At 45.4% G+C, this 27518-nt stretch overlaps 1 protein-coding gene across 2 annotated transcripts in view; it reads right to left on the bottom strand.

Annotated features, from left to right (window-relative positions):
- BORCS5 (BLOC-1 related complex subunit 5) overlaps nt 1-27518 on the bottom strand; it is an 88393-nt gene that overhangs the window by 1939 nt on the left and 58936 nt on the right. The window lies entirely within an intron of this gene.

Here is a 27518-nt window from a genome sequence, read left to right as displayed (position 1 = left end):
TTTAAAGTCTTACCTGGAAGGATATGATTGGTGATATCTGTTCCTCACGTCCTGGGCTCTCTTGAGAAAACGCTGTCCCTGGTCCCTAGTCCCTACTCCCGGTCTCTGTATGTGTCCTTGAACCCCAGCACAGACCTACCCTAGCAGTAAAGTCAGTATCTAATGCATTTCTGTATCTTACTATTTTGACAATCTAGGACCTATCTTTACTCACCTTTCCTATTTCTATTTTTGGCACAAAGATTCTAGAAGCATAAATGTAATATACATAGTCAACACACATTTTGGGGGGGAGGTGGTTTTTTTTTTTTTGCATTTTTTTCCAAAGTGAGAAGCAGGGGTGGGGTTAGGGGAGGGGAGGCAGGCAGACAGATTCCCGCATGCACCTGACTGGGATCCACCGGCATGCCCACCAGAGGGCAATACTCTGCCCATCTGGGGCATTGCTCCGCTGCAATTGGAGCCATTCTAGTGCCTGAGGCGGAGGCCATGGAGCCGTCCTCAGCGCCCTGGCCAACTTTGCTCCAGTGGAGCCTTGGCTGTGGGAGGGGAAGAGAGAGAGAGAGAGGAAGGAGAGGGGGAGGGGTGAAGCAGATGGGCGCTTCTCCTGTGTGCCCTGGCTGGGAATCAAACCCGGGACTCCCGCACGCCAGGAAGATAATCTACCACTTAAGCTAACTGGCCAGGGCCTTTTTGGCAGTTTCTTTTTTATTTTATTTTATTTTTTAGAGAGGAAAGAGAGGAAGAGAGAGAGAGAGAGAGAGAGAAGGTGGGAGCAGGAAGCATCAACTCCCATATGTGCCTTGACCAGGTAAGCCCAGGGTTTAGAACTGGCGATCTCAGCATTTTAGGTTGATGCTTTATCCACTGCGCCACCACAGGTCAGGCCTCAACACACATTTATTGAGTACTCTAGAGGGTGCACCATGCAAGGTCCTAGGGAGGTAGATACTGGAAAATAAACTATACACATCCACACAGCCTACTGTGTACGTTAATATGTCTTTTCTTTTCCACTTCTTTGTTAAATAACTTTACTCTTCCAGTAAACTCAGGCCCAGAAAGAGAAATGTTGTAAATAACCTTGTTTCAAGAACTTCCAGAAACACCATTGTAAAATTAAAAAAAAAAAAAGATTAGATTTTCCAATACAGAGAATGACTTTCTTCTCCACAACTCTTGCCTCAATAGCCCTGCTCTGCTGTGACCGCATGACTGTGTTCTAGTCAGTGGAGTGTACACGTGCAAATGTCGCAGCAGCTGCTAGCTGGCACATACTGCCCTCCCCCTCTTTGTCCCTTCCCTCACTCTGCTATTGCTGCCATGTGGATGCAGCCCATTTAGACCACAGCAATAACTAAGGTCCAATCATTGGCTGGGCAGAGCAGTAAGCTAGAGAAGTCTGGGTCCATGAGGACTCTTGTGGCTGAGAGCAGTACCAGGCATGGGAGAGAAGAAATTTCCATTCTGTATAGGGCACTATACTTTTGGGTCTCTGTAACACCAGTTGAATTTCATTTTTTCACTGATAGAAATGAATAAGATAAAAGTCCCTGCCGTCAAGGAACTAAATATTTACTCTCAAACTCATACTTCAAACCTTGTCCTACATATTTACATATTGTTTTTCATGAGAGTACATTTCAAAAGACAAGTGAAAAAGGAGGTGAGATTATTTATGGGTGTGTCTGCAGGCCTTACTAACATCAGCTCTCCACAGAATGCACTCAACTGTGTTCCAAGCAGCCTCTATGGATGGGGAACCTGTGTGCCCCCCTGGTCAGTCCACTCCCAGAAATGGATCCAAACATTAGCTGATCAAAGCCAACAATGTACAAAAGGGAATATTTCCTAACCAAGTGAGGGTTATCTCAAGGATGCATGCTTTTGCGGCATATGAAAATCAAAGTAATCTGCCATTTCAACAGAATAAAGGTTAAAAATCATATAATCTATTTTAATAGATGCAGAAAAAGCATTCAACAAATACAATTATGAAAAATGTCAGCGAACTAGGAACAGAAGAACACAGTCAACCTGCTAAAGGGTGTCTGTAAGAAAGCTACGCTAAGGGCAGTCCTGGTGAAAGACACTCCCCCCTGGGATCAGGAACAAGGAAGGGAAGCTCTCTCACGTCTGCTCAACAGGGCACTCGCCAGCACAACTAACCCACAACTGGAAATAAAATGGATAGGAACTGGAAAGGAATAAAAAAAAAAGGCCTTTATCTCAAGATGACATGATAGTTCATTTAGAAAATCTTAATTAAGGAATCTACCAAAAACTAATAAAACAAGTGAATTTTGCAAGGTTTCAAGATACACGGTCAATTTACAATAATCAACTGTGTTTCTATATACTTGCAATGAACAACTAAACAATGGAATAAAAAATACTATTTAGAATTACATCAACAACATGAAATACATAGGGAAAAATTCAACACAATTTGTACAATACCTGTATATTAATATTACAAAACCCTGCTGTGAAAAATTAAAGGATATCTCAAAAATGGAGAAGTATACCATGTTCACAAATTGGGAGATTCAATACCATTAGGATGTCAGTTGTTGCCAAAATAATTTATTGATTCATTGGCAATCTGAATCAAAATTCTAGAAGGCATTTTTTTTGTAGGGATTTGATTAGCTGATTCTAAGCACATAAGACTGGCCAAAAGAATTTTGAAAAAGAACATTGTTTGAAGATTTGTAGTACTTGATATCAAGACTTACTGTAAGCCATGGTAGTCAAAATAGTGTAGTATTAGTATAGAGACAGACATATAGATCAATGAAACTGAACAGAATGCAGAAGTACATTTGAACATTGATTTTTTTTTTTACAAAGGCTCCAAGGTAATTATATGACAAAAAGAAAGTTTTTCAGCTGTTACTGCTAGAATAAATAGATATCTATGCAGGGAAAAAAAATAAAAGCAAACCTGGGCCCCTACCTACACCTCACCCAATACACAAAAATTAACATGAAATGGATCACAGAGCTAAAATGATAAAACTTCTAGAAGAGCCTGACCAGGCGGTGGCGCAGTGGATAGAGCATCCGACTGGGATGCGGAAAGACCCAAGTTCAAGACCCTGGGGTTGCCAGCTTGAGCACAGGCTCATCTGGCTTGAGCAAAAAGCTCACTGGCATGGACCCAAGGTCACTGGTTCGAGCGGGGGGTTACTCAGTCTGCTGAAGGCCCGCAGTCATGGCACATATGAGAAAGCAATCAATGAACAACTATGATGTTGCAACGAAAAACTGATGATTGATGCTTCTCATCTCTCTCCTTCCTGTCTGTCTGTCTATATCTGACTCTCTCTCTGTCCCTGTTAAAAAAAAAAAAACAAAAAAAACTAGAAGAAAACATTAGGGAAAAGCCTTTACTATCTTGGGGTAGGCACGGATATTGTAATTCAAAAAACACTAACCATCAAAAAAAAGAAATCATTAAATTCATCTTCATCAAAACTTTAAACTTCTCTTTCAAAGATACCATTAAGAAAATGATACGGCCTGACCTGTGGTGGCGCAGTGGATAAAGTGTCAACCTGGAAACACTGAGGTTGCCGGTTCGAAACCCTGGGCTAGCCTGGTCAAGGCGCATATGGGAGTTGATGCTTCCTGCTCCTCCCCCCTTCTCTCTCTCTCTCTCTCTCCTCTCTATAATGAATAAATAAAATCTAAAAAAAAAAAAAAAAAAATTAAAAAAAAAAAATTTAAAAAGAAAGAAAAAAAAAAAAAAGAAAATGATACAACAGGCCACAAACTAAGAGACAATATTCATTATACATATATTTGATAATAGATATATCCAGAATAATATATAAAGAATTCTTACAACTCAGTATTAAGAAAAAAATCTAAATTTGGGATCCTTTCAAGAGAACTTCCCTTGAGCCTGTGTCACTAAAACATTAACTGAATTTCTAAGGGAAAAAAAACTATCTTTTAAGATCTTTTTTTTTCTTTTTTCTTTTAATTTTATTTATTTTTTATAGAGACAGAGTGAGTCACAGAGAGGGATAGACAGGGACAGACAGGAACGGAGGGAGATGAGAAGCATCAATCATTAGTTTTTCATTGCACGTTGCAACACCTTAGTTGTTCATTGATTGCTTTCTCATATGTGCCTTGACTGCGGGCCTTCAAGCAGACTGAGTAACCCCTTGCTGGAGCCAGCGACCTTGGGTTCAAGCTGGTGGGCCTTTGCTCAAACCAGATGAGCCCACGCTCAAGCTGGCGACCTCGGGGTCTCGAACCTGGGTCCTCGGCATCCCAGTCCGACGCTCTATCCACCGTGCCACCGCCTGGTCAGGCACCTTTTAAGGTCTTTAAAAAGGAAAATCAGGATCCCTTCCAGGAAGGTGAGCTTCCACTGATCAGTTGAACATCAACTGAGTCGGGAGAGGGGCCAGTGAAGAGCCCAGCAGTGGTCGAGGAGACGGCCAGGGAGAGGGACTGGGCCTCTTGGAACAAAGGACCCAAGGAAGTACCAGTGAAACTTGTCTGAAGATTGTATCCAAGGGTGCTGTTAAGTAAACTGGACTACCAATCAGGAAAAAATTAAAAAAGTAGCTAGATGTTAACCAGACATTGTCTGAATAGAATGTCCTTGCTGAAGGCCTGACACAGTATGGAAGGGAAAAAATTCTGGTCAGTTCTCACACCCCTTGGAGGGTCCTAGAGGCTTCCAGCTCATGACCAAGATCATCCCGAGTCCAATCCTTTGTCTCCGGATACTTACTGCTGTCAGCTGAAAAGCGGCTGTCCATGAAACCAAAGCCACACAGTGTGCACACCCAACCTCAGCCGGGACCTGTTTCATGGATGCTCCCATCGGGACTTTAGCTGGAGTGGCAGAATAGGACTCCACTGCTTTCAAACCCACTGGCTTAAATTCTCAATAGTTCACATTCCAAGGTCTGTCTGAAGGAATGGGCTCTCAGCCCACTCTGGAAGGACTGGGCTCCTCTCAGAAGAGGAGAGGGCTTCTAGAGAAGCAACAGAATAATTAGTGTGAGGCTGAAGAGCCACCACAGCTTTAAGACCAGGTAATACACAGCTTGCAGATGAAGACATGAGTGTCAGACGGGAGTGAGTCAAAATGTTGGCTCTGCATATGATTGATTACCTGTGACCTTGAACCAGATACTTAACCTCTTTGAGCCTCAGCTTCTTCACCCTTAAATTGGGTATAATAATATTACCTATTTCACAGGGCTGATTTGAGGATGACAGTAACACACACAAAACACCCACAAGAGCCCCAGAAAAAAAAAAGCTTCACAGATTATGAAGTTTACATAAACTGAAACAGATACCATGTCTAGAAACCTGTTTTACGTGAAACATGGAAAAGCAAGGTAAGAAATTGAATACAGAAGGGCAGGAAAAAAGGGGGACATTTTGAGGTATCCAAACAGCACGACATGGCTTTATTGTGAGGAGGGGAGCTCGCTGTTATGACTCACTTCTGCACTGAATACCTTCAAGGCTTTCCCAATCACTCAGATGACAGACAGTTCACCATTGTGTGTTTCTGCTGACATGTTTTATTTTTGTTCTAAATTTCTGCCTACTTACAACAGAATCACATTACTCATCCCAAAGGTTCCTGACAGAAACACTTCACACTATGTAATAATAAAATCATTATTTGCCTACAGGTCCTTCCTTTGGTCTATGTGTTCAGCCATGAGAATGAGTAACAATTACCACTGTTCCGTGTTACCCAGCATGGTAAAATAAAACTATATAAGTTTACATGCATGTATTTTTTTTTCCAAAAAATATTCTGAAAGCAGACAGAAGAGCTTTAGTGAGTATCTTCTTCAATAAGCTTAAAAAATTTGTTAAATAAAATGTTCTGATAAAGTAAGCTTTAATGCTGGTTTTGGACAGGTGGGTCATCCTGTGGAAGATGTCTAAATTCTTGATGTGATTTCTCTTTCAAAGTAAAGGTAATCTTTTCAAAATAGGGATACATATTACAAGGGCCCATAACTTTAAGTTAGAAAGGACGTGGACTTGGGGATTCAGAGATCACAGAATGTGCCCAGGGTCACACAGCCAGCACCTGCAGTGAAGCCAGAATTTAAACCCATGATCTTCTGCCTAATCTTCCCTATCTTTTCTACAGAGCTAATTCAAGTGTCAATTCATGTCCCTGAAATACATATCCTGCTGAGCAATGTGTGTAATACTCTTCGAAATCCTTAACAGATGAATTTAAATGGCAAGTTTTACAGTTTTCAAGTGTAGTGAAAGAATACTTTTGTTTCTAATTTAACCAAGATTGATTATTTTGTAGCAAAAAATAACAAATTATCAGAGAACTTGTCCATTTATAAAAACAAAAACTGAGAGGAGACCAAAGGGATAAACTATCAGCAGATAAACTTGAATGACATTTTCACTGGCAAGTCAGCTTGTACACTTGGTACTCTGACCTTTCAGTTGTACAAGCATCTCACGGTCCCTGACTTTCCCGAAGGGCTTAGAACACAGAATTTTAGAGCGGCAAGTCTGAGAGAACATGCAATTCCAGCCCCTCACTTGACTACTCCAGAGTGGTTAAGCAGTTTGCCTATGTCTACACAGCTGATGCTGCCAGACCCAGGTCTGGACTCCACATCTCCTGAGTCCAAAGGCCACCACATGACATTACTGTCAACTGTCCCAAGCAACTAAGTCAGCCAGTGACTTTCCTTTTGCATAGTTAGTTCTACCTCATCAGATGAATTATAACTGTGTGTGAAAACTGTCATCTAAAACAGTTTTTCAATACACCATTTCTGGCCATAAGGAAAACAAAAATCTACAGTTAATTTCTGTCAAAATCAAATGACAAGGTCAAAACAAACAAACAAACATCTCTATGTCCATGAGGAATAAAGCCTGCTCAGGTGGACCTAAATCTACAAACATGAGGCTATCACTTAAAATTGTGCAGTGTCTGCTTCCTTCTGGAATTACATAAGCCTTCTCTAGCTCCTTATTGGTCTGCCATTTCCTGTTGCTCAACCTCAAACAATGGGCAGACTGTCGCCAGTGTTTTCATTAGTTACAATACCGACTGAATGCATGAATTACCACATAGTGGACATTTTGAAGTGACCCAGTTTTCCTTTGTTCAAACAATGTATCTAAATGTCTCAGTAAAGGAACAAATTTTATTTGGGTCTTACAGAGAGATACCAGGACCTGAGGAATTTGAATTGCATCACTTTGTTCCAATTATTTTATCACTTGCCTCTCATGCCTTTTACCCTTGGCAGTTATGTCTAGGCGGGAGAGTGGGAAAGAAATCTCAAAACCTTTAAGCACTTCCCAAAGCTAAATATGTTAGCAGGCAGATTACCCTCCCTCCCTCCCTCCCTCCCTCCCTCCCTCCCTCCCTCCCTCCCTCCCTCCCTCCCTCCCTCCAGAAAAGGGCTGGAGAGTGACATGGAAAGGCACAAATCAGGAAAAGAAAAGATCAGGAGAAACAAAAGCTCAGGGCAGAAATCGCACTCCTGCCTCTCCCTTCAGAGAGCTTTCCCTGCTTCTGTGAAGACATAGCTCAGGCACTCAGGCACATTGACACCTCAGGAGATCTTCTGTCTCCTTGAAAAGTCCCTGTTCTGCGCTCTCTCTAATTAAAGACCTCCTCTCTGCTTTCCTTCTTCAGAGGATGGGAGGGGGCAAGTACACTCTTGGCTCCCCTGACTGTGCCTCTCTGTCTACCTTCATTACTACCATATCCATATCCTCAGGGATCATGGTAAAAGGCCCCTTTCACAAAAAGGTGATCAAGGGGGAGTATGCAAGTTAGCCTCAAAGTAGGTAGAGCTGGCATTTTAAAGATGGAACCGTGGGGTCTTCAGAGTTATTTTTAAAAGTGTGGTTGCAGCCTGACCGGGCGGTGGCGCAGTGGATAGAGCGTCCGGCTAGGATGAGGAAGACCCAGGTTCGAGACCCTGAGGTCGCCAGCTTGAACGAGGGCTCATCTGGCTTGAGCAAAAGCTCACCAGCTTGAGCCCAAGGTTGCTGGCTTTGCTCAGTCTGCTAAAGGCCCATGGTCAAGGCACGTATGAGAAAGCAATCAATGAACAATTGATGTGTTGCAATGCACAACGAAAAACTAATGATTGATGCTTCTTATCTCTCTGTCCCTGTCTATCCCTCTCTCTGACTCTCTCTTTGTCTCTGTAAAAAAAAAAAAAAAAAGTGTGGTTGCATCCTATAAGAATCGCTTTTGAAACACAAAGTTGTGAAAGACCTATTCTTATCTCAGGGAGTCAAAAAGTCCTGCTTTTTCACTTAATGGTAAAAGCTTAAGGGTTTTCTTAATATCACTGGGTTTTCACGGATGGGAACACTTAAAACAAGTGAAATTAACATGGGAACTTGCACCAGCTGTTCTTAATCTCTAAGCTGGGTAGAGATTTTAGTATAACCCTGGGCATACATATAGACTACATTTACCAGCCTCCTTTATAGTTGGCCATGTGATTGCGTACTAGGCAAAGTGATGTACAACACTACAGGTACTAAAGCTAAGAGCCTGCCTTCTGTGCTATTCCATCTCCTTCTCCTTCTGACGACTGGATGCTATCACCATGTGGTCTTTGGGGTTGACAGAACCGCAGGTGGGAGAAGCCTGAGTCCCGAAGTCAGTGGAGGAGAGTCACCTAGGAACCAGAAATATCCACTTGGAACATGAGCAAGAAATAGACTTCTGTTGTGTTTGAGCCATTACACATCTCTGAGTCTACTTAGAGTTGCAGTCTAGCCTACCCCCCGATACAACTCTTATAACCTTTATTTTCTCTAATAGAATAAGAAAGTTTATACTTAAATAACTGAAGAATATATTAAATTATTAATTTACAAACATTTATTAAATGTTACTTTGTACCAGACATTGTTCTCAGCATTGCAACAATGTTCAGATTTGCTAGAAATTCCTTGCTTTTCCTCACTGAAAGAGATACAGGACAGGGGATATCTTTTCCTCACCCTACTCTGGTGCTATAATGTATGTGCACTTAATACTGCTTACCATCTGGCTTACGGATAACAGTGACTGTGCCCTTCCTCAGAGGCAGAGGCAGCTACACGGAGCTTCTACCGGTGCCCACTGTAGCCAACTGGGAGTGAGCTGGGGGAGGAGGAGCAGGGCTCTAGCACCTGGCGCGTGTGGCCAGTGCTAGGGAAGCTGGCAGAGCCAGCTGTCTAGGGGCACATCCAGGGCAGGCAAACGGGGGGAAATGGGGCCGCTGTTCACACATACTCATATGTCAGTATCCAGAATCTGAATGGAGTTAAATCTCAGAGCAGTCAAATAACTGGGCTTTGCTCATGCCTCGCCAAAAAACACAAGCCTACGTTTCCAAAAGGCAAGTAATAAACTTGTTTGGGCCCCCTTCCAGGATTTCTGCCGTCTGGCAGCGCAGTGCTAGTGTAGGGAAGTGTGGGGCCGGGTCGAAGGAAGTGGTGTGCGGCCGACCTTGCAGCCCGGTGAGCCAGGAAGAAGCCCAGTCCCCCATCTCTACTTCCTGCCACCCAAGGGACCAGCTGCATTTCTTACCAAAAAGAAAGGCTGCCCAAGGGACAAGGGGGGCACTATAATTATATTGTAAGGGCTCAAACTGAAATTTACACCAGTCACTTGTAAGATAGAAAGGGAACATGCCTGACCAGGCGGTGGCGTGGTAGATAAAGCGTCGGAGTGGAATGCGGAGGACCCAGGTTCGAGACCCCGGGGTTACCAGCTTGAGCGCGGGCTCATCTGGTTTGAGCAAAAGCTCACCAGCTTGGACCCAAGGTCACTGGCTCGAGCAAGGGGTTACTCAGTCTGCTGTAGCCCCATGGTCAAGGCACATATGAGAAATAATCAATGAACAACTAAGGTGTTGCAACGAAAAACTAATGATTGAGGCTTCTCATCTCTCTCCGTTCCTGTCTGTCTGTCCCTATCTATCCCTCTCTCTGACTCTCTCTCTGTCTTTGTAAAAAAAAAAAAAAAAAAAAAAAAAAGGGAACACACAATTTTCTTGAAATGCCTTACCCTCAGTATTTCAACAAGAAGCCCAACATCTCAATGCTCTTACCTCTTACCAAAATTTTTAGTTTTCATTAAACATTCCCAATCCATTTTATAACTAAAGGTCAAACAAGCAGCAACCAATGCCAGGATATGTTTAAAGGCAGCAACAGGAATCTAACGATGTTGTCATTTAAAGGAGATTCACAGCTTGAGATGATAGGCAAAGAGTAACAGCCTCACCTGGCCAGTTGTCCCCAAGAATCAGGCTTTTTTAAGGAGATCAGAATGAATGGTAATGCCGATTCAGACACTGATTCTCTGTGGAACACTGTGAGCAATGGGTTTCACTTTGATCACTCTCCCCAAGTCTCATGGGAGGAAACATGGTACAGGAAGTCCTGTCAAACCCTTGGAAAATGGCTCCAGCAAGGTCTTGAATATTATAGTACTGTCAAAAGAAAGAACCCCTGCCTAGCTCTGTGTGCAGACCTTTGAAGGTCATGCCTTAAACACTAGTTAGCCCTGGCCGGTTGGCTCAATGGTAGAGCGTCGGCCTGGCGTGCAGGAGTCCCGGGTTCGATTCCCGGCCAGGGCACACAGGAGAAGCGCCCATCTGCTTCTCCACCCCTCCCCCTCTCCTTCCTCTTTGTCTCTCTCTTCCCCTCCCCCAGCCGAGGTTCCATTGGAGCAAAGATGGCCCGGGCGCTGAGGATGGCTCCATGGCCTCTGCCTCAGGTGCTAGAATGGCTCTGAATGCAACAGAGCGACGCCCCAGAGGGGCAGAGCATCGCCCCCTGGTGGGCATGCCGGGTGGATCCCGGTCGGGCGCATGTGGGAGTCTGTCTGACTGCCTCCCCATTTCCAGCTTAGGAAAAATGAAAAAACAAAACAAAACAAAAAACCACACCAGTTAAATGCCTATTGCTTGAAAAGGAGTAACTAAAATTGAAATGAAAGATTTCAAAGTAGAAGACATAAGTAGTATGGTAAAGCAGGAAAGAGGACTGGGCTCAGGAAGACCCATCTAATAATCATTTCAATCATTAACTAAGAAAAAAAAACTGAGACATATCCCAAATAAACTCCAATGACCTTGGTTTCTTTATTTTTACAATGAAAGATCTAAATTAGAGAAATTTGAGGTCTCTTTATAATCTTGTGTAATCGTATGGCTTTCTAAGGATTGCAGCTCTTTCTCCCTGTTCATCTGAACCTCCTTTTATGGTCAGGAGCTGCCACTGTGGCCATTCACATGCAGGTTCCCATAGGATTCAGGCAGATTGTAAAGAAATGGCGGTGTAAGATCGGTGGATAATGGGGGAACTTTGGCTGGGACTGCCCACAACCAAGCATGCCAAAAGAAACTTCCCAGGAGCCCTTTGGAAAAGAGCAACTGTACATCAAACAGTGAGATTTCCCCGTGTCATATTAACTCAACCACCCTAGGGACCCTTTAAATATCTCTCACAAGGGTCACCCCTTGAAACTCCTCTGGTCTCTGTCCCCCGGGACCAGAGGACCTCGTCGGGCAGGATGCGCGCTGTACTCAATAAAGCCTTTTATTATTCCACACTTTGTGGCTCTGGCCCCTTCCTTCCTTCTCAGTGGGGAAAAATACCTTACATTTTGGTGCCGAAACACGGAAGGAGTTTGAAGTCCGCAAGGACCGTTCCTCTCCCCGTCCCCTCCGAGAAAGAACCAGGATCTCCGACCTTCCACCCACTTCGGCGCACTGTGCGGTAAGTCCCCTGCCTCCGGCCACCCTTGAGTTCTTTCCGCCGAGACTCCTTGTCCAAAACCGCAGCTGCCTCAGGGACCTCTTTCCGTCCAAGTACTTGTGCCCATGGAGACGTCCCGAGCGCATCCACTTTACCTTATCTGTTTGTGGCCAGAGCTTGAGTTTTGGGACGCCAATACTCATCTCTGACCACTCCGAGGACTGAGGGTGGCCATGGGGCCACAGGAATCTCCCTCCCTAAAGAAGAAGAAACTGTTCTTCTCCGCTGTGGCCAGGTCACAGAACCCACTGAATTAGCCTCCTGAAGGGGCTTTCGGTTTTAACACCCTCACCAATTTAACTATTGCCAAAAGAGCTGGGAACTGATTGGAGATCTCTTACATTCACGGCTTCTAGTTATTTGTACGCCCGTCCTTAATCTCTGTGCCGTCTGTTCCACCACACAGGCCTTTTTCTGGCCAGAGAAACCTCTGCTCCTGATCTTTCCTTCTCCGCAGACTCCCAACTCTCTCCCCCTCCTGCCTGACCCCCAGGGGCACCCCTCTCTCGGGACTTCTCTCTGGTCCCTCTGCGGGCCTCTTTCACTCAGATCTCTTCCCTCCGAGAGCCCCCTCCCCTCCCTTGGCAAAATCCTGTTTCTTATTCACCACTACCGTCTCTCTTTCTCCTCCCCTGCTGGCCAGGGGCCCCTCCCTTCTCCACTGTGTTCTTAAACTCCTCCTCTGTCAGGCCATTCTCAGCCTGGCATTGGCTCTTACACTGGTTTGCATGACTCCAAGGCCCAACCCCAATTTTCTTGCAAGAAGTTCTGGCCCTGTTCTGCCTCTGGCTCCAGTGTTTCCAGCTGGATCTGGGTGCCAGGCTCCCCACGAGCCCTCCTCCTCTTATTCTCAACCCCCACAAACCCCTATCCGGGACCTGTAAACACGGCATTTTAAGTTTTTAATGGTCCCAACTAGTAGAAACAGGACAAGGCTATTCGCCAGGCCTGCATGCAGCAGAAGGTAACTCTCCAAACCCAGACTCTTGTGGCAACCCTGAGGCCCGCAGAGCAACAGAGGCAAGGCACAGGAAGTGCCCGACCCAAGTCCAAGACACAAAGAGGAATCCCACTAGCAGCTTGCTTTAAGTGTGGCAAGCAGGGTCACTGGTCCCAGCAGGGCCCCTGCCTGCAGCTGCCCACTGAGCCCTGCCCTAACTGCAAGCAACCGGTCACTGGTGGAGCAATTGCCCCTTTGGGCAACAGGCTTTTCTTCAACGTCTCTACATGGAGGACAAGCCGCCCGAATGGGAGGCCAATCCAGCCAGGTGGGCCCATTGCTCGAACTCCTGGGACTGACGCCCTGGACCTGGAGACCCTCATCAGCCTCACCAAAACCCAGGGTAATGCTACAAAAACGGGTAAGTCCATCTTATTTCTTGTGGACACGGGGGCTACCTTCTCTGTTTTGCCATCACACTCTGGACCTCTAATTCCCTCACAGGTCTCAGTTATGGGAATGGATGGGACCCTTTCCTTTCCCCTTTCTATGCTACTCCTGACATGCAGTTTTGCCTCAAGCTTGCCTCCATACAGGACCACTGGACCCTACCCATCTCCAGCTCACCAAAAGGCTGAACCCTGCAAATCCTCCTATTACTCTTCTTGTTTTTAAATCCTTACAGAACTGCATCCGCGAAGTTTCTCCAGTCATGGCCAAACAGATGTTTCTCCTGACACCCCACAAAACCACCACCGGCCAATCTCCCCTCCCCACGATGGCCCGAATCAGCAGGAAGTAGCCAGATGAATAAACGGTGCCCCTATTCTATTTAACACAAAAGGTCAGAATGTAAGGTAGGTGGATAATGGGGGAACTTTGGCTAGGACCGCCCACAACCAAGCGTACCAAAAGAAACTTCCCAGAAGCCCTTTGGAAAAGAGCGACCGTCCGTCAGGCAGTGAGATTTCACCACATCATATTAACTCAACCACCCTAGGGACCTTTTAAATATCTCTCACACGGGTCACCCCTTGCAACTCCTCTGGTCTCTGTCCCCCGGGACCAGAGGACCTCGTCGGGCAGGATGCACGCTGTACTCAATAAAGCCTTTTATTATTTCACACTTCGTGGCTCCGGCCCCTTCCTTCTTTCTCGGTGGGGAAAAATACCTTACAGGTGGAGTCAGAGGATGGTGGGCCATTCTGTTTATTGGTGTCTCACCAAGACAGGCAAGACACAAGAGAAGACAAGGGAAAAGCAGAAAACTTGCTTTTGCTATGTAGGGCAAGGGATCAGGGAGGCCCCTGCAATGGTGATAGCAGGAACAGAGAGAGCAAGCTCCTGGTCTGCCTACTTTATAGTATAGAAATCAAAACCTTTAATCCAATATACAAAAAAGCAAGTCTCTGATACAAAGTCACTTATCTGAGGCATAATGGGATTCCTCATGAGAGTGAACCACCCTACACCATGCATTCAGTCTATTGTGGGGAAAAGCTTAGTCTTTTTTTTTTTTTTTTTCCTGAAGCTGGAAACGGGGAGGCAGTCAGACAGACTCCCGTATGCACCCGACCGGGATCCACCTGGCACGCCCACCAGGGGGCGATGCTCTGCCCATCTGGGGCGTCGCTCTGTCGCAACCAGAGCCATTTTAGCACCTGGGGCAGAGGCCAAGGAGCCATCCCCAGCACCTGGGACATCTTTTGCTCCAATGGAGCATCGGCTGTGGGAGGGGAAGAGAGAGACAGAGGAAGGAGAGGGGGAGGGGTGGAGAAGCAGATGGGTGCTTCTCCTGTGTGCCCTGGCTGGGAATCGAACCCACGACTTCCACACGCCAGGCCAACGCTCTACCACTGAGCCAACCAGCCAGGGCCAAAAGCTTAGTCTTAAAACTAAGCCTTAGGCTATAATGACCTGGCCTGCTTACAGCCTGTCCCCCACACCCAATACAAACTATAAGCGAGCAAACATATATATCATATTTATAAGCTTATTTGGCCAACATTCCACCCCTTTTGCTCGCTTCACAATCTAAACCACAGGTATCTTCCATGATGGTCACTGTGCAAGGAGTGGGGTACATTGCATAAACATAAACAGTACCAACTACAGCAATAAAATTAAGAAATCAAAAGCTATGGGCGAAATGAGAGAGCTGTCAGCGGCACCAAGAGAAGCAAATCTTTTCCCTTTGGCAGAATACAGGCCAGAGTTTTGTCTGCAGACAGCACTGTAGCTGGCACCAGAGGCCGCCCTGAGCGGGCATACCAAACCTTATTGGCCAATACACCAGCATCTGCTGGTTCTATGTGTAGTAAAATAGGAGAACTCATTTGTAAAGCCAGTAACCACAGCCACCATCACAGCTGCCTGGCCCATGCAGGTTCGCACTGGATTCGGACAGACGGTAATGAAACAACGGAGCCAAGAACTGGTGGGCCATCATCTTCAATCCTAGCTATTACCCAGTGGTCAAGTAAAAACACACACTGGGCTCTAAAACCCATTCATTCAGTGCTCACAAAGCTACTAACTTATCCGAGTTTCCTAGAATCAAAGGTTTCTAACCTCACTAGCCTTATTCACCTCTGTTCCCCATCTCCTTCCTTCTCCCTGCACAAACTCTGCACAAACTGGCTTCTCACTTAGCACTCCACCATCTTGGCTGCTTCTCCTGGCCTCCTCCACGTGGCCTCTCTCTGCTCTCTCCTCTAATGATAATCTCAGGAGAGAGAGCAAGCTTCTGGCCTGCCCCACTTTATAGTGTAGATTAAAAACCTTTAATTCAATATACAAATAGGGAAGTCTCTAATACAAAGTCACTTTCTGAGGCATGATGGGATTGTACCGCCCCACATCATAAAGGGTGGGAAAGGCTTAATCCCAAAACCAAGCCCCAGGCTACAAGGATCCTGCCTGCCCACAGCCCACCCCCAAAACACATTAATATCACGTGGGTGATGAGCTTCCATGTGGGCAGCGCCATCTTTAACAAAGTGAGCATAATATATTTTATCTGCCCAACATCATTATTGGCCATAAAGAAATTACAAGGTGCCCTTCATAATGCTGACCCCTGAGCACTCAAGGGATAATACACTTCTACCTTAGGTGGCCAGGTGCTGGCTGCCAATTCAGATGGGGGGCCTGTACAGTCCAGGGCCAAGTCCATCAAAGCTGTTGACCTTTAAGAAGGGCTGTTGGGCAGGCAAGAGCACGTTGCCCTGCTATCCAAAACCTGGCTTGAGTAAAATGTCCTTGGTGCGTATCTGCAACTGAATGGGGGCAGCTGCCCGATGCAGGTGGGCCTCTACTGGAGCTGGGCTCCCCCGTCGAGGTCTCTCATTCAAAATCTGGAGTATGTCCGTAAGTGGCATGTCCATCCAGTAAGGGAGCTGGTACCCCCTTCCTGTTGCAGTCCCTGCTTTAAGAGTCCATTATATCGCTCAATGATAGCAGCAGCCTGGAGGTGGTAGGGAACATGGTACTTCCAGTCCACCCCCAGCCCTGAGACCATTGCCTCACCATTGAACCAGTGAAGTGGGTACCACTGTCACTTTCAAGGACCAGCAGTCGCCCATATGCAGCACTCAGGCGGTCCAGAGCCTGTATGACCACCCTCTGGTCAGGGTTACAGACGGGGTAAGCAGCAAGCAGACTGGTGGCAGTATCTACACAAGTGACTGCATACTGATACCCTTCTGACTTTGGTAAGGGTCCAATGATGTCTATCTGCCACCATGTCAGTGGAACATGACCTCTCCAGATCTGTCCAGGTGACACCAGTGGTCTCCGAGGGTGTTCCTTGGAACATACTGCACATTGCTCACAGGCTGCAAGTACCTCTGCATAGGACACAGGCAAGTTCCAAGCCTTAACCGTAGCCCACATAGTTTTCTGTCCCACATGGAGCAGGCGCCGGTGGAGCCACTGTGCAGGTGCAGTCCATCCAGTAAGGGAGCTGGTACCACCTGCAGGTGCAGTCTCCAACCATTGCACCCTTGCCAACATATCTGCCTCATCATTCCCAGGATGGGCTAGAGGGGCATGCCCTGTGACATGATATACTGTCACCTGCTTTTGGTGTCCTATTTCCCATAAGTCCTGCCACATGGCCTGACCCCATAGTGGACGGTGCATTACCATTGCCAAGTAGCAATCCAAAGGGTAAGTCCATGATAGACGGCCCAGCTGTCAGTACAGATTACCAGAGGTGAAGGTTCATTATGGGCAACTAGCCAAACAGCTCTTAATTCTGCCCATTGGCTGCTTTGGCCTGTACTCATGTCCATCCAAATAGTCTCAGTGGCCGGATGGAAGGCGATAGCCATCCATTTGGCAGGTTGGCCCCTGCTGGAACCATCAGTATACCAGGCATCCTCGGGGATGGGCACCCGCCCCTCCTGGTAGGGACTGACTTCAGGTTCTGCCTCCTGAGCCCCAGCTGCACCTGACTCTAAGGTCGCCTAGGTGACTGAACCCAAGACTTCCTGCAGTTCTTCCCTCAATGGGCTGGTGCTAAGAGTACAGCGTTGTTGCAGGTAGGCACCCCACATGGCCAGGGTAGACATTTGGGCCATACCACTACGTGGGTTGGTCGCCCAATCTCTCACCCATCCTGCAATAGGATATGTTGTCTTGACTGTACCTGGTGTTATGGTTGTAATACTCTCAGTGGCCAAGAGGGCAGCACACACAGCTGCCAGCTGCTTCTCCACTAATGAGTAACAGACTTCAGCACCTTTTCACAATTGGGACCAAAACCCAATAGGTTGCCGTAAGTGCTCTGTCCGCTGCCACAAGCCCCATCCAAACCCCTCCGAGGTTACACGAACATCCAGCTCACAGAGCCTAGCAGGATCAAACACATTCAAGGCCTGTGCCACCTTGACAACTCTCTTAGCTGCTGCAAATGAACCTTGCGCCTGAATGTGATGCGTGTCCCCGCAATACTGCCTTCACAACCCTGATCCACAGCCGGAACTCCCCGGCTGTAGTTTCCAACCACAGTCCTTGCAAGACATCTACCCCCAAAATATATTCAGGAATAGGAGATACATACACCTTATATGGCTTAGGAGGCAGTCTTCCTACCCCCAATGGAATAGTTATTGGCTTCACTTGAACAGTTTGGCCCCCATAACCGTCAATGGCCACTGGGGTCCCAGCAAACCACTCTGGATTCCCATAGAGGGAACATTCTGCACCTGTATCCACCAAGGCCAACACCTGTTGTACATTGGAAGGGGACCAATGGATAGCCAGTTCCACGTGTGGCCTCCGGTCCCCGCCCATCCCCGTTAGACGGGTCCCTCGGCCCTTTTCCTATTCAAACTGGTACAATGGGTCTTGGGAGGTCTTCTCTCTCTTGGCCATCTCTATCATATAATCTTGTAAGCAAGCTGCCCCGTGCAACAAACATTTTATTGGTAGCTGCTGGGCCTTTCGTCTCAGTGGCTGGAAATTCTGTTCTGGTTTAAGCTGCTGCCAAAGCTCCAAAAGAACTTTATTAGACTGGCCATCCAGTTTCCCCTTATCTGCTCCAGCCGCAATCAAGTCTACCCACATCTGTGTTCGGGTAAACTGTATAGGTCCGTTTCCCTTTTTGAGGTGGGGGGGAGCAACATAGGCAGCAGCCCTCACTGCTTTATGATCCCCACATAAAGCGTGGGGCCTCCAGCAAGCGGCCTCCAGCTCTCCCAAATCTGCTACCATCTGTGTAACTGCATTGATGGGCTGCCCCACATAGGGACCCTAGATAGCCATAAGTAACCTCAAAAAAGCTGACGGGGCGGACAAATTCCCTCATTTTTGCCGTAAACACTTCCTCGTCTGGCCCACAGGACCAAGGTTGAAAACACCATTCTTCATACCTAGTTCCCGAAGGACCTTTACTAACTCACTGTAGCACTGCCACCGACTCATTGCCCCTGGAAATTCTCCAGTATTCTGCCAGACCATACGAATGGCAGCCATCACCTATTCTAATAAGGTATGGTCTCCTGGGTTGCCATGGCAGTTCTGAAGACGCTTCTCAAGGAGGAGTGTGTGGTAATGGCGGCCAATTTCTCCATCTCTGTTCCAGAGAGCATGATACCATTCACCCCTATGTCCCATAATCGTAGTAACCAGGTGTAAAGCCAGGAACCACCATCATGGCCGTTCACATGCAGGTTCGCATTAGATTCGGACGGTAATGAAACAACAGAGCCAAGAACTGGTGGGCCATAACCTTTAATCCTAGCTTGCACCAGTGGGCAAGTAAAAACACACACTGGGCTCCAAAACCCACTTATTCAGTGCTCACAAGCTACTGACTTATCCGAGTTTCCTAGAATCAAAGGTTTCTAACCTCACCAGTCTCATTCACCTCTGTTCCCCATCTCCTCTCTGCACAAACTGGCTTCTCCCTCAGCACTCCACCATCTTGGCTGCTTCTCCTGGCCTTCTCCACGTGGCCTTTCTCTGCTCTTGTCCCTGCTCTCTCCTCTAACGCTAATCTCAGGAACCAAGAGAGAGCAAGCTCCTGGTCTGTCCCCATTTTATAGTGTAGGTTCAAAACCTTTAATCCAATATACAAACAAGAAAGTCTCTGATACAAAGTCACTTATCTAAGGCATAATGGGATTCCTCATGAGATTGCACCACCCCACATCAAAAAGGGTGAGAAAGGCTTAGTCCTAAAACCAAGCCCCAGGCTACAAAGATCCTGCCTGCCCATAGCCCGCCCCCAGCACACATTAATATAATCACACCCATCCCAAGAAGAAGGGCCCTAATATCACCTGGGCGATGTGCTTCCACGTGGGCAGCGCCATCTTTAACAAAGTGAGCATAATATATTTTATCTGCCCAATACCAGGCTACCAGGGATTCAGTAGGTTTCTGCCTAAATTGTGCCCCCAACTCCATCAGCTCTGCCTGGGTATAGGGCCAGACCACAGAGTGTTCCATTACCTGTACAGGGGGCTGTGGCTGCCCCTGAGGGACTCTTTGTTGCTGGGTTTTTACCTTCTTGGCGACCACTGGTCAGGCTCTGAGTGTGCGTATGGCAGCTTCAGCCTGAGCCTTCTCATCCTCAGAAGAGGAGTTGCAAGCGCCTGCTCCTGCTAACTCAAAGCCAATCCACTGGCACAGATGCTGCTGCTCCTTAGGTGACCGTTTAGGCTCCTGTGGCTGCTGGCTTTTGGCCAGAAGCTGAGACTCGAGCTCTTGAATCCGCAGTTGTTTCTCCAAAAACTGCTGGTACAAACGTTCAGCTTCCAGGGTAAACTGCAACTTGTGAACCCATAATTCCTTCTCCAGTGCTCGCTCCAATTCCAGCCTTTTCTGCTGTTCGATTTGCAATTCATACTGAAGCTTTTGACCTCGGGCAGCTTCTCACACAGAACTCCTGGTTTCCCCTTGAGTAAAAAACATGCAGCCTACGGCCCCTACAAGGACAGCAATGGGGAACCAGAGCAGCAACCAGTCCTCTATCCCACCCTTCAAGGGTGGCAACCCTATACTGATCTCTGAATCCTGCCGCAAACTACACCAGTTGTATGGCCAGGAGCCGCTATGTGGCCATTCACATGCAGGTTCCCATTGGATTCGGGGAAACAATAAAGAAATGGCGGCGTCGGAGGATGGTGGGCCATTCTGTTTATTGGTGTCTCATCAAAACAGGCAAGACACAAGAGGAGACAAGGAAAAAGCAGAAAACCTGCTTTTCCCATGAAGGGCAAGGGATCAGGGAGGCCCCTGCAATGGTGATAGCAGGAACAGAGAGAGCAAGCTCCTGGTTTGCCCCACTTTATAGTATAGAAATCAAAACCTTTAATCCAATATACAAACAAGGAAGTCTCTGATACAAAGTCACTTATCTGAGGCATAATGGGATTCCTCATGAGAGTGTACCACCCTACATCACGCAATAGTCAAGGGTGTGGGGAAAAGCTTAGTCTTAAAACTAAGCCTTAGGCTATAAGGATGCTGCCTGCTTATACAGCCTGTCCCCCACACCCAATACAAACTATAAGCGAGCAAACATATATATCATATTTACAAACTTATTTGACCAACACTCCCCTTTACTACTTCCATTAGTTTATGCCAAAATAGCCTGCTTATCAACACACCTAAGAATGAAAAACACTGTGACTACCAGAATCATATCATGAATTTCATTTCAAGGCCTTTAAGCAAGCACATAACTGCAACAAAATAAACCTAGTGGCTTTATCTTGGTGAAGAAGGTGTTCTCATTTGTTTGCATGCGGATAGCAACTAGAGTAGAGCAGAAACATGCTCCAGATGTCTCAACCATGTGTTCTTGGGGCTGTGTACTTGCCCCCAGTCCTCTTCCCTCCAACTCTCCCACCCTGGGGAAAGCACCCACATGAGGAGGATACATGTTCCTTTACCTTTCGCTTAACCCAAACTTCAATGACAGATGGGTCCTAAAACTGAAAATGTCTGTGTCAACTTGAATCCTTAAGTAGAAATGATGAAATATCATAGAAAATCACCAAAATAATAAGTGACAGATCCACAGCCTCGAAGCCCAGGACTAATTTGCTGCCATCCAGTCTCACATTTCTCATGATTCATGTTTCCTAGGCACCAGTTTATTATTCACAGGGTAGAATAAACAGTTAAATTCACTACAAAAATTCCAAAAAACCACATATGCATGGTATGAAAGGAATCATGCAGGGTGTGAAGGAAACCAGAGTAGGCCAATTATTTAGTTCTTTATGTCATTTAGGTATTGAGGGTATTATATTTAAAATGAGCCAATATTTGTGGGCTGGTATCAAGAAACTTTGTATGGTCCAGTTCGTGGCAATAAGGTTAGGTTTTTCTCTTTCAGTCATTATTAGTATTATTTATTTATTTATTCATTTTAGAGAAGAGAGACAGAGAGAGAGAGAGAGAGAGAGAGAGAGAGAGAGAGAGAGAAGGGGAGAGGAGCAGGAAGCATCAACTCCCACATATGCTCCGACCGGGCAAGCCCAGGGTTTTGACCCAGCGACCCCAGCATTCCAGGTCGACACCTGATCCACTGCGCCACCACAGGACAGGCCCATTATTAGTATTTGAAACAAAACAATAATAAGTGCTAATACTCCAGTGTTTACTATATAGCAGACACGGCACAGGCAATGAGGCTCTGGAGTCTGCGCTCGGAACCACTAAGCCAAGTCACCACAAATCTAAGGCAGAGGTCTTCCCCGCTCAGCTGAGTCCTGGGTAACTCCCAGTGCTCACCACTGGATGCTCCGCAGTGGTCACTCTTTAACAGGTAACCGCCCCTCTTCAGAGAGAATACAGGCTCTTCAAGTGTGACTGATCTGTGAGGTATCCTCTTTTTATAAACTTATCCATAACCTTCCTCTTCTCTCAAAATATTGAATAAATAAACTCTAAACCCTATCCTCTTGTCCCCCCCAGGATCATACTTCATGAATCCCTTATCTTTTATCTTGATTTTTTCTATCTCTTCCCCTTTAATTTGTAAACACGTTCAAGTATATCACCTGCAAAAAACAAAAACAAAATCCCTCCTTTAATCTTCATAATCCCTCCTTTTAATCCCATAACTCTGGCCACTGTCTCACTCTAACTGGAGAAGGTGCTTACTTTCTCTCACAGGCTTCAATTTCTGCATCTAAACAATGACAGCACTGGGCCAGAAGGTCTCCAAGGTCCTTCCGATGCCAACATTCTGTTGTTCTTAATGTAGAGAAGATGGCTTTGACCAAGTTTAGTTTCTTTACAGTCCCCTGGAGCACCAAAGTTCATTTTCTTCTAGGACTGACAGTCTGTTCCCCTGGCCAGCGCCACTTACCTCCTCTCCATTCATTCCCCAAATTCCCAAAGACCTAGCTTATACCCCTCCTGCTCCTAGAGAGCCTAATCTTTAACTGGTAGAACTTCAATTATAACCATAATTAAGCATTCTCCATCAATAGCCTTATCTTTCATATTACTGTTCTGTGTGTCTTTGTTCCCTCACCTAGACAGCTGTGGGCAAGCAGGGACTATGTCACATTTCTCTGTAACCCCGGAAGGGCCTCACAATAATAGGTCTCCCATAGCTGCTCAGCAGTGAGAGCTGGTTGACTGAGGGGTCATCCTAAAACTTGTGGTCAAAGTATATTACAAAACACCCTGATTGTGAAGGAAGACCACCTCTTTCTTCTACTTTTCTCTCATACACATTTTTTTTCTTTTTTCTTTTTTTTAAATTTTTAAAAAAGATTTTATTTATTCATTATAGAGAGGGGGGGGAGAGAGAGAGAGAGAGAGAGAGAGAGAAGAGAAGAGAGAAGGGGGAGGAGCAAGAAGCATCGACTCCCATATGTGCCTTGACCAGACAAGCCCAGGGTTTTGAACCGGCAACCTCAGCATTTCCAGGTTGACGCTTTATCCACTGCGCCACCACAGGTCAGGCCTCTCTCATACACATTTTTAAAACATAAACTTGTCATTCAAGAGCATCATCCAAATTTAGCAACAGGAAAGCTTAGCTGTCTCCTTGATTTTCTTTTCTCTGAATCAGACACATTATAGCCATGTTTCCCTTTGACCCAAAGTTAAGTGATCACAAGCGCTGTAACTTTATAGGCCTCTGGGCAATCTAGGTTCTGCACCTCCACTAATACATATTCTCCATGGTTACTAAGTCCACTTACTTTTCAACACATATAGCATTATGTTACTTCCTCACTCTGGCAACCAAATCTCCAGGTAACATCTGGAATAATATCAGAGAGTTGGTGTTTGATCAAAACTATATCCTTAGCTTTGTTCATTTGGAAATGAGTAATTTTGACCCTGAGGTTTGAAATGAGCACAGATGGCTGTGTGTTGCAGGGGTTTGCTGGCACTTTCCAACAGAGACAACAAGTCACCAGTGAGAACCCTGGAGAGCGCTCGCCTCCTCCGCCCTGAGAACTGTGGAGTGTTCCTCAGCACTGGGAGTACTTCTGAGTCTCCAACAAGCCCAGGCAACTGCTGACTACTCCAAGTAGTCCCAAAGTTCCTCCAACAGAACTTTTACCTCAGCGTAGTCATGTTAAACAAATGTTCCAGAACACTGGTTCTCAATGTTGGTTTCAGATTCTAGAACACTTTCATAAACACCAAAATGCTCAGCTTTCTCCCTTCCCCACCCACCACCCTTCAAAGATTTCAATCTAACTGGTTTAGAGCGAGATCTATACATCAGTATTTTCCTCAAAGCAGCTCAGCTATACTGAATGAAGGTATTATTGTTAAACACTTGAGGTATGATAACAGCATTGTGGCTGTGTTTTGGAAAAGAAGTTCTTCACTAGTGGGAAACTGGTAAGTGTCAAATAAGGTCTTCGATTTGTTAATAGTACGTCCCAGTGTTGGTTTCCTGGTGCTGATTACCGTGCTAAAGGTTCTGAGGATACTCCCTTCAGAGGAGGCTGTGTGTGGGGTGTACAGTACAGGTACTCTGAATTATCTGTGTGACTTTTCTCCGGTCTAAAATTGATTCAGATTAAAACGCTTTTTAAAAAGTCCTTTATTTTTAAAGATACATACTTAAACATTTATGAATGAAATGATATGCTTGCTTGAGATTTACTGCAAAATAGACCAGCCAAGGAGGTGAGGAGGAAGAGGAGGGGGAGTACCGTGAAACGGGAGCTGCCAAGCTGGTGCCTGTAGCAGGTGGGCACTGAATCCATGGGATCACAGTGTTCGTCTACTTCAGTGTGTGTGTCAAATTTTCCATCACACATACTGGGGGGAAATTTCCCAGGGGATTCTGATACACATTCAGGGCCAAGAAACACTGTTCTGAGTCTTGGAAATGCATAATGAGGAGCTCTGTCTTGTGCTGCTGGCTACAAAACACTTCCCCCAACTCTTTAAAAATGAGCTAGTCAATCTTTCTGGACTACACTTTCTAAACTACACAACGCCAGACCTGGATTAGAGGACAAGGAGCATTAAAAAGTTAACTTTCCTTTTTCTAAAATCATCTCTCTGAAAGATAATGTCATGGTTAATTTCTAGAACCATAGTCAAAAATGATCAAGTCTTTCTTATGTCTACAAGAAGTTTCTTTAAAAATGCTATTTCTATAAGATGTTAATACTAGATGTTAAACTAATATAAGGGTTGTGTGGTGAAAAAGTTTGAAAAGTGCTGGTTTTCTTTGTTGTAAGTTTCCTAAGAACTTTTAATAAGGTAATATGCATTGTGAGTTTCCAAGGTGGTGATAGAATATGCAAATGGTTTGATCTTACATGGACTAGTTTTCTAGAACTTACTTTGGAAAACACTGTAGATCAGCAGTTTCCAAATCCCAGGTAATGAAGAATGGCATCAGAATCATTTGCTAAACTTATTAAAATAAAGGTTTACAAACCACTACCTAGACTAATGTGGGGACAGAATTCAGTATTAAAACAAAAACCCAACTGATTCTAATGCATAGTCATGTTTGGGACTTGAAGCTATGTAAATCACAATGTAGTAAAATAGTTTATATCATTTGAAAGGTCACACCAATGCCAACCCATATGAAAGGGCATATTTCATAGGCTTCCAAATAGAAGACTTCCGTGAGAGAAGCATACTCACATACAGCATTTTATGAGAGGAATGTGCTAATATGCTGGAGGGTGTGGCAAATTTAAATTGATATCACTGGTGATAACTTTGTAATTTTAAGGATGCACTACTTCCATTACTGATAAATAATTAATTTCCAGGGATTCTCGGCCTTTTACTTGTGTGTTGCCTCCTGTCCATTTTCTCTGGCCTGAAACAATGACCAGAACTATTCTGTTAAACAACTCCAAGGGGGTGCCCTTCACATACATGGTTTCTCCAAGATAGAGCTCCAGACCTTTTCTTTGTGACACTACTTCAAGGTGCCAGGAACAGAAATCCCTTCTTGAGTGAAAACTTTGGAAAATGTATTTACTTACATCTTGGTGCTCCAGAGCTGTGCAGTGCCGTGGCCCAGTCAGGGGTACATTTCAGTGCTTTGAAGTACCTACTCTTTGTCATTACTGGTTACTCAACACTCCAGTATGCTGTTCAGCTTACTAAGTACGTTTACATAAATTATCTTGTTTTGCCTAACCAGGCGGTGGCACAGTGGATAGTGTTGGCCTGGGATGCAGAGGACCCAAGTTCAAAACCCCAAGGTCGCCAGCTTGAGCATGGGGTTGCTGGCTTGAACGTGGGATCATAGACATGACCTCATGGTCACTGGCTTGAGCCCAAGGTCTCTGGCTTGAGCAAGGGGTCACTCACTCTGCTGTAGCCCTCCAGTTAAGGCACATAAAAGAAAGCAATCAATGAACAAATAAGGAGCCGCTACAAAGAATTGATGCTTCTCATCTTTTTCCCTTCCTGTCTGCTTATCCCTATCTGTTTCTCTCACTTAAAAAAAAAAATTGTTTCTTTCTTTATAGAACCTTGTGGTTTAATATGCATAATTGTTTCCATCCAACCAATAAGAAACGCCAAGCTTTTCATATGCTGACACAGGGAAGAATGTAAGTTTTAGGGGGATATCAAGACTTCTGCTCTCAAAGAACAGATGCCCTATTTGAAAATAAAATACAAATTACATGTAAGAATCAGCTAAAGTCGTTCTGAGGATATAATGTTAGCTAGAGCAAATTATTATGGCAGGACTTCAAATATACTAATAAGAGCCAACACTCGAAATAAGTCAGTCAGAAAAAGACAATGCTATGTGATTCCACTCATATGGAGAATCTAAGGAACAAAATAAATGAACAAACAAAATAGACACAGACCATACATTCAGAGAACAGACTGATGGTTGCTAGAGCGGAAGGGAATTGTGGGCATGGGAGAGCAGGGTGAAGTGATTAAGAAGTACAGATTGATAGTTGTAAAGTACTGCATAGGGAGTATAGCCAGTAATACTATAGTAACTGTATGGTGCCAGGTGGGTACTGGAAATATTGGGGAGAACTCTATAGAAAGCATATTATTAGCTAGTCACTATGCTGTACATCTAAAACTGATACAAAATAATGTTGAATGTAAACTGTAATTGAAAAATAAAATTGAGCCTGACCTGTGGTGGCACAGTGGATAAAGCGTCGACCTAGAAATGCTGAGGTCACTGGTTCGAAACCCTGGGTTTGCCTGGTGAAGGCACATATGGTGCTTCCTGCTCCTCCCCCCCTTCTCTCTCTATCTCTCTCCTCTCTCTCTCTCTCCCTCTTTCTCTCCTTTCTAAAATGAATAAATAAAATAAAAACAAAATTAAAAAAAAAAAAGAAAAAGAAAATTGTAATTGAAAAAAAAAGAGCTAACTGCCTGACCGGTGGTGGGGCAGTAGATAAAAGAATTGACCTGGGATTCTGAGGTCCCAGGTTCAAAACCCCGAGGTCTTGAGTGTGGGCTCATCTGGCTTGAGTGCAGGCTCGCCAGCTTGAGCATAGAGCTGCCGGCTTGAGTGCGGGATCAACATGGTCCCAAGGTCGCTGGCTTGACTGGAACCCCCCCAGTCAAGGCACATATGAGAAGCAATCAATGAACAACTGAAGTGATATAACTATGAGTTGATACTTCCAGGATTCAAACTCAGATTGGTCTAGCTTCATAGACCCCTCTTTTTCACCATCGTATTTTACAGTTAGGAAAGACAATCCCCCAAAGCAGTGAGGACAAATGTCAAAATTTAGCTAGAAAATGATTACAGTGGTAACTTGAGATACGAACAGACCAACATACAAATTTT

The sequence above is a fragment of the Saccopteryx bilineata genome, chromosome 1 (assembly GCF_036850765.1).
Source record: "Saccopteryx bilineata isolate mSacBil1 chromosome 1, mSacBil1_pri_phased_curated, whole genome shotgun sequence".
Classification (NCBI taxonomy): Eukaryota; Metazoa; Chordata; class Mammalia; order Chiroptera; family Emballonuridae; genus Saccopteryx; species Saccopteryx bilineata.
This window is presented reverse-complemented; position numbering and strand designations above follow the sequence as displayed.